Raw genomic sequence first — 6,461 nt, forward strand, 5'->3', positions numbered from 1 at the left:
CCCCCCTCCCCCTCCCCCTCCTCCCCCTCTCTTGGGCTTGTTCCACACCCACTCTGCAGCTCTTCTTGACAGGTATCCCTCAGCTCTAGCATCTTCAACATTTTCGGGTCTCCAATGAAATCCAGGCTTTCACCTTCACAGTTTCATGCAATGGTCTTTCTGGGCCTCGGTACAGGGACACCCCTGACAGACATCTGGCCTCAACAGTTTTCCTTAGCCACAGAGGAAGATTCCCTAACCCTTTTTGTGTATCCTTGACTCTAAAAGCAGAACCATGTGGCTGAAGCTACCACGTCCTGGGGCTTGCTGGGGCTGCAACTTGGCCCCTCGTTCAAATCCACATTCACCAGATCTTTGCTGTAGATGCTTTCCTGCCTCAGCTTTTCTTTAATTCCTTTTTGCAAGTTGGAAGCTTAGCTGGGTGGGGTCTTGCCCTGAGGCCACCACTCCCTTTATTCCAGTTAGGATCAGGCTTCAAATGTTTTATCTCCTTGAGCACTGGGGTTAGCACCTTTAATCTTCCTTTTCTCCTCAAAGTATGCATTCTGTATTTTTCCTTGCTCAGTTTGCCCCTTTTCATTACATATCTTCAAAAGAGTGACTGCTAATAACCACACAACAGTCAACACTAGGCTGTCTTGAAATCTCTCTGCCAATGCCTCAGGCTGGTGTTTGTTTGTTTGTTTGTTTGTTTGTTTTTGAACCTGAGCAGAAAGTAGCCATATTCTTCACCAAACAATCATAAGAAATATCAGTCACATACTAGTATCTTCTCCTCTGAAACTTCTTGAGCTGGGTCATCATAACCTAAATTGCTCTTAGCACTACTGTCTTCCATGTTTTGAGTACTATGGCCCATTAAGACCCCCTTAAAGCATTCAACTGCTTTTTTAATCCAAAGTCCACATTCCATCAACAATCAACATGGTTAGACCTACAATAGCAATACCCCACTCCCTGGTACCAACTTCTGTCTAAGTGTTCTGTTGCTGTGAAGAGACACCATTACCACAGCAACTCTTCTAAAAGAAAGCATTTGATTGGGACTTGCTTACAGTTTCAGAGGTCAGTTCATTGTCATCATGGTAGGGAGCACAGTGGCAAGTAGGCAGATACGGTGCTGGAGAAGTAGCTGAGAGTTCTGTATCTGGACTTCCTCCAGCAAGGCTACATGTACTCCAACGAGGACACATCTCCTAATCTATTGGTTCTCATCCTGTGGGTCATGATCCTTCTGACATCCTCTAGCTCCAAAATATTTACATTATGATGCATAACAGTAACAAAGTTATAGTTAGGAAGTACTAAAAAAATAATTTCATTGTTGGGGGTCACCAAAACACAAGGAACTGTATTAAAGGGCCACAGCCTTAGGAAGGTTGAGAACCACTGTTTAATCCCTCACGTAGTTCCACTTTCTTATGATCAAACATTCACCTATGAGTCTATGGGGGACATTCTTATCAAACCACCACAGCCCCTTTAGCTCTTCATCCAGTTTTTCCTTTTCTTTTAGCTACTGGTGAAAACCAGGGAAGGAACAACCCAGGCCTTTACTTCACAGGAGTGGTCCCATCTAGTTCAGAGGTGGCTTTGTGGGAAACTCAGCTCAGCAGGAGGTCACGAGTGTAATAAGTAAGGACAGACTCTGGCTGGATCCACTTCTGCTTTTCTCTTCCCATGCTCAACACCTCCTTGGCTGAGCCACACACGCTACAGGTTATTGCAGCTTCATCCTGGCTTCTACTGCAGACCTATCATAGACCTTGCCATTCTGCACCCTTCCCAGTCATGTTGTCTCCTGTTTTTGTTTGTTTGTTTGTTTTGGTTTTGGTTTTGGTTTTGGTTTTGGTTTTTTTGAGACAGGGTTTCTCTGTGTAGCCCTGGCTGTTCTGGAACTCACTCTGTAGACCAGGCTGGCCTCGAACTCAGAAATCTGTCTGCTTCTGCCTCCCAAGAGCTGGGATTAAAGGCATGAGCCACCATTCCCCAGCATCTCCTATTCTTAATTGTCCCTGTGACCCACCGTTACTGTCCTTAGGTACTCACTGCCTTGGTGACAGCTTTGCATCCTTTTCATTCCCACCCAGGTACCAGATCGCATGATGCTTTCGGAAATCCTTTCATACTTCAAAGAAGCCCCATGAGTGCCTCTGCCTGATCCTTTCACTCCAGAGGAAGTTCTCTTTCCTGAGCACTACAGTCCATGTCTAATGTCCCTTAATTGTGCAGTCCTGCTGGGACCTCTTTCTACCTGCTCTGGTACCTTAGTTAGCCTTTTTTGTTATCTTCCCATGCTGTGCTACATTTTTTTTTTCTTTTTGGAGCTGAGTGGGTGTGTTCTTTTAATTTGTTTGATTTGAAACAGGGTCTCACTATGTGCCCTTGGCTGGCCTGGAACTCACTGTATAAACTAGCCCAGCCTCAAACTCACAGAGATCTACCCTCCATAGCCTCCCGAGTGCTGGGATTAAAGGCATGCATCACCACACCCAGACCCTGTGTTATATTTTCTAGTATTGCAAACATGCGATTCTGATATATACATATTGCTATTTTTAACTTGTTTTCATTGGAAACATTTATTCAATGCTCTGAGAGATTGCTTTCTTTTATTTTTCTGAATTTATGGAATAATTGTTCATTTAATTGCAACCTATGGGATAATAATGTATTGTTTTAACAGAAGAGTGGCAACTAATGATGGTTTTGTTAATTTAGAGCTGGACCCTTTTGAAGAAATGGTACAAGGTGGGACGAACTCAGGAATACCCAACGGATAAATATGTATGTCCTGAGTGGTTCAGATCCTGCAGACATAGGACACTGGATGGAAACAGAAAACCAGTAAGCCAAAGCCCGCTTCCCTGGAGCAATGCAGACTGGGTACCTCTCTGCTGTGGTCATAAGACCCATGTGAGGATGCCCCATCAGTACAGAACAACCACAAAGTCTCGAGGCAGCGCGGTTGCCTCCAGCACCTCCTTGGTCCTGTCCTGCCAGATCTCTTGTCCCTTGTATTTTTATGGAAGTGAAAATGGAGAACCCAGATAGAGACTTTAGATACGAGTGAAACCGCCATGACAGTTGAGACGGATCTGCGGAGCTGTGGGAGGACCTAGGGTAGACATCCCTACCCAGGGATGGATCACAAGCAAATATGATATGGAAAAATTTAATTATGGTGGACAGTGCTTCCTAAGAGTTGGTTGGGAGCATACATGGATGCAACACACATCCTCCTAAAGCTAAAAGGGAAGGATCAGATCCCAGGCAGATGGTTGTCTTCCAGTGAAGCAATTACCTTCTCAACAACTTGGTGAGAGTATGGGGCAAGCAGAAGGAAAGGCAAGATAATTAGCCACACATGTGCTTGTGTGCACACACACATACACACACACACACACACACACACACACACACATGGCAGGGTGTGGCGATTCTCCCTGCTGACATTTATTAATTTTAGGGAAACAGGAAGCTAATTCTGAGATAATATAGAAATCTTTCTCTTTTTTCCGTCTTCCTCTGCCTACTCCTCCTTCTCCTCCTCTTCCTCCTTGTAGTAAACCCAGGGCCTTACTCTGTAATCCACCACTAAGCTATACCACAACTCCCAAAATAGAAGTATCTTGAAGCTAAAAGGAAGAAGAGTGACTTTTTAAATTAAGCTAGTGAAGACAGAGCTAAGTTCCACTATAGGACAGAATATGGCCACTCACTCAGCAAAGTTAGAACTGCAGCATGGGAGTCTACCATTTTGCTTGCTGGGTACATGTCTATCAGATGCCTGAAACCATGATTCATAGCACCAATCAGAATAAAAGTGCTTTATTGTTTCTTGTAGCAAACACTGTGAGGTAGCTACAATCTGCCGTAGCAGACCTACTATGATTTCTGAGCTCCGGCCTCTGGCAGCCCCACGGTCCTCTTCCAGTCCCACATCCTAACCTTCCCTCTCCCTTACCTTACTCTTCTCCATTTCCTACTCCCAGAGCCTGACCTCACCATACGGGCCTTAGTGCCCAGCACTAAAGGGTTTAGATCTCAGCACTGAAAGGCTTCGGTGTCATGATAGAATTCAGAGTATCGTAATTATTGAGCCAGGTATAGTGGCTCATACTTATAATCCCAGGAATCAGAAGGCTGGGACATGAAAATACAATTCCCTTTATTTCAAGCTCAGCCTAGGCTACAGAATAAGTGCCAGGTCAACCTGGGCTACAGAATAAGGCTATGTGTCAAAAAAATTTTTTTTTTATTTAAAAAGCAACAGGAGCTGGAAAGATGAATCAGTAATTAAGAGTTGTTGTTGTTGCCCTTTCAAAGGGTGTAAGTCCAGTTCCCAGCACCCACTTTGGGTAGCTTACAACTCCTTGTAACTCTACCTCCAGGGGTTCTGATACATCTGGCTTCCTTTGGTACCTGAGCTCACATCTACATCACACACACACACACACACACACACACACACATAATTTTAAAATTACAATAAAAATCTTAACATCAGAAAGCCAGCAAAATGGATCAGCAGGTAAGAGTACTTGCCAATCAGGTCTGAGTTTCATCCCAGGGTCCCATGATGAAAGGAGAGAACCAACTCCCAAAAGTTGTCTTTTGACTGCCACACGTTAACCTAGTCTCCATGTGCTTCCTCCCGCAAAGCATAGAATAAGGAATGAGATGCGGAGCTGACTCAGTAGCAGGTAGAGAGTATAGCACTGAAGCCCGAGGGTCTGAGTTCAGTCTCCAGAACCCACAGGGAAGTGGAGATAAAATGACTTTGCTAAGTTGTCTTTGACTTCCACACATGCAGTATGGCACACTCACATGATAATAATAAATAACTTCAATGTGTCATAATTGTATAATGAAATAATATTTCTCATCTGACTGTTAGCTTGCTTCCTTCTAGATCCCACACAAATTAGTCCAACTGCAATGAATTTGAGTTTCTTCTTTGTTTCTCCTCATAGAAATGTATCCATCAGATGAATGTAAAGCTAAATGGTGCCCAGTCCTTCCTTGCTCAGAAATCCTGAGCGTTGTGGAAGACCTGGTAAATGGTCAATTGACACAAGAGCGCATCCTAGATAGGACAGGGACACACGTGGGACAGATAGCTCTGGGCAGAACTTCTGACAGAAGCTAGCCTTGATAAGGAGCTAAGATGCAGAGCCACCTAGGCTCAGAATGAAAGCGTGCTTCTCCCAGAGGCCTGCCCAGCCCAACACATACCAAAAGCAGCGTAGAAAATCTGTATCCTGCTCCTGCAGGACAGAGGGAGGGAGGGACTGTGCTAGAGAGCAAACTCTGCGATTACACTTCAGGAATGAGTGCAAGATGGGGAAAAGTCAGAATGCCAAGTGCAGCAAGCCTTTCCCAGGGAAACAGAGTAGGAAGTAGAGCCCCCCTGAAAACGGTTCTACTTTGTATTTATCACGTGTAGAAGAAAGAGATTTGAGGAGTTTTGTTTTGTTTGTAGCATATGTTCTTTTTTTCTTTCCAAGAGATTGTGCACCCCACATTCCTGGTAGTACTACTTCCCCCAATGAAAAGACAGTCTCCAATTTGAACACTGTCAGGAGCTGCCACCCACCCGGTGACTCCTGGGCCAAGATGCACATTGTGTCCTTGCAGTATGCCTCGGAGACATTACTCAGAGAGGGAGGGAGAAAGACAAATCTCAAGTGATCGAGCTGCTCCATGGCCTTGCGTTTTCTGATGATTCGGAGTCAGAGGAAGACAACAAGCCTGAGGTGCAGCCTGAGAGAAAGAAGTTAAAGGCATCCAGCATCCCTGAGAAGAACTGGACTAAAAGAGACACTAAGCCCAATGGTCAGCACAGGATTGTGGACTTTTGAATCTCAAGAGGGAGAAGTTGAAGCTGGTGTAACTCTTTGAATTATTTTTTGATGATGAAACATTCAACTTGATTGTTAATGAAACCAATATTATGCTTCTCAGAAAAATGTCAACCTGGGAGTCACGGTGCAGGAAATGCAGTGTGTGTTTGGTGTCCTTCTCTGGAGTGGATTTGTAAGGCATCCCAGGAGGGGGATGTATTGGGAAATCTCTGATTCTGATCAGACTCTGGTTAGAAATGCAGTTAGAGTCTAGACTAAGGTCATCAGTGGTTATTCATCCAGGAGAGACATTTGGAGCGAGTGAACTGTGACTCCATAGTGCTGAAGTCTTGTAGGGGTGAATTAGACTAAAGACAAGGATTCTACATCATTTCTGTGTTTTAGACACAATTTTCTCTCAGTATCTGTTTCATTGTGTATGTATCTGTGGTAGAAGGGTGTCTTAGTTATGTTTCATTTGCTGAGACAACGTATATAAAAGAATGTATTTATCAGGGGTCACGGTTTCAGAGGGTTAGTGTTCATGACCATCATTATGGGGAGTGTGGCAGGCAGGAATGGCACTGGGCCATAGCTGAGTGTTTAAACTTGATC

The 6,461-nt window shown here is 44.4% G+C and overlaps 1 pseudogene; it reads left to right on the forward strand.

Annotated features, from left to right (window-relative positions):
- The first annotated feature begins 1,516 nt into the window (after positions 1–1,516).
- LOC114635367 lies at positions 1,517–6,120 on the forward strand (annotated as a pseudogene).
- Positions 6,121–6,461: the final 341 nt, after the last annotated feature.

The sequence above is a fragment of the Grammomys surdaster genome, unplaced genomic scaffold (assembly GCF_004785775.1).
Source record: "Grammomys surdaster isolate TR1022 unplaced genomic scaffold, NIH_TR_1.0 101668, whole genome shotgun sequence".
Lineage (NCBI taxonomy): Eukaryota > Metazoa > Chordata > Mammalia > Rodentia > Muridae > Grammomys > Grammomys surdaster.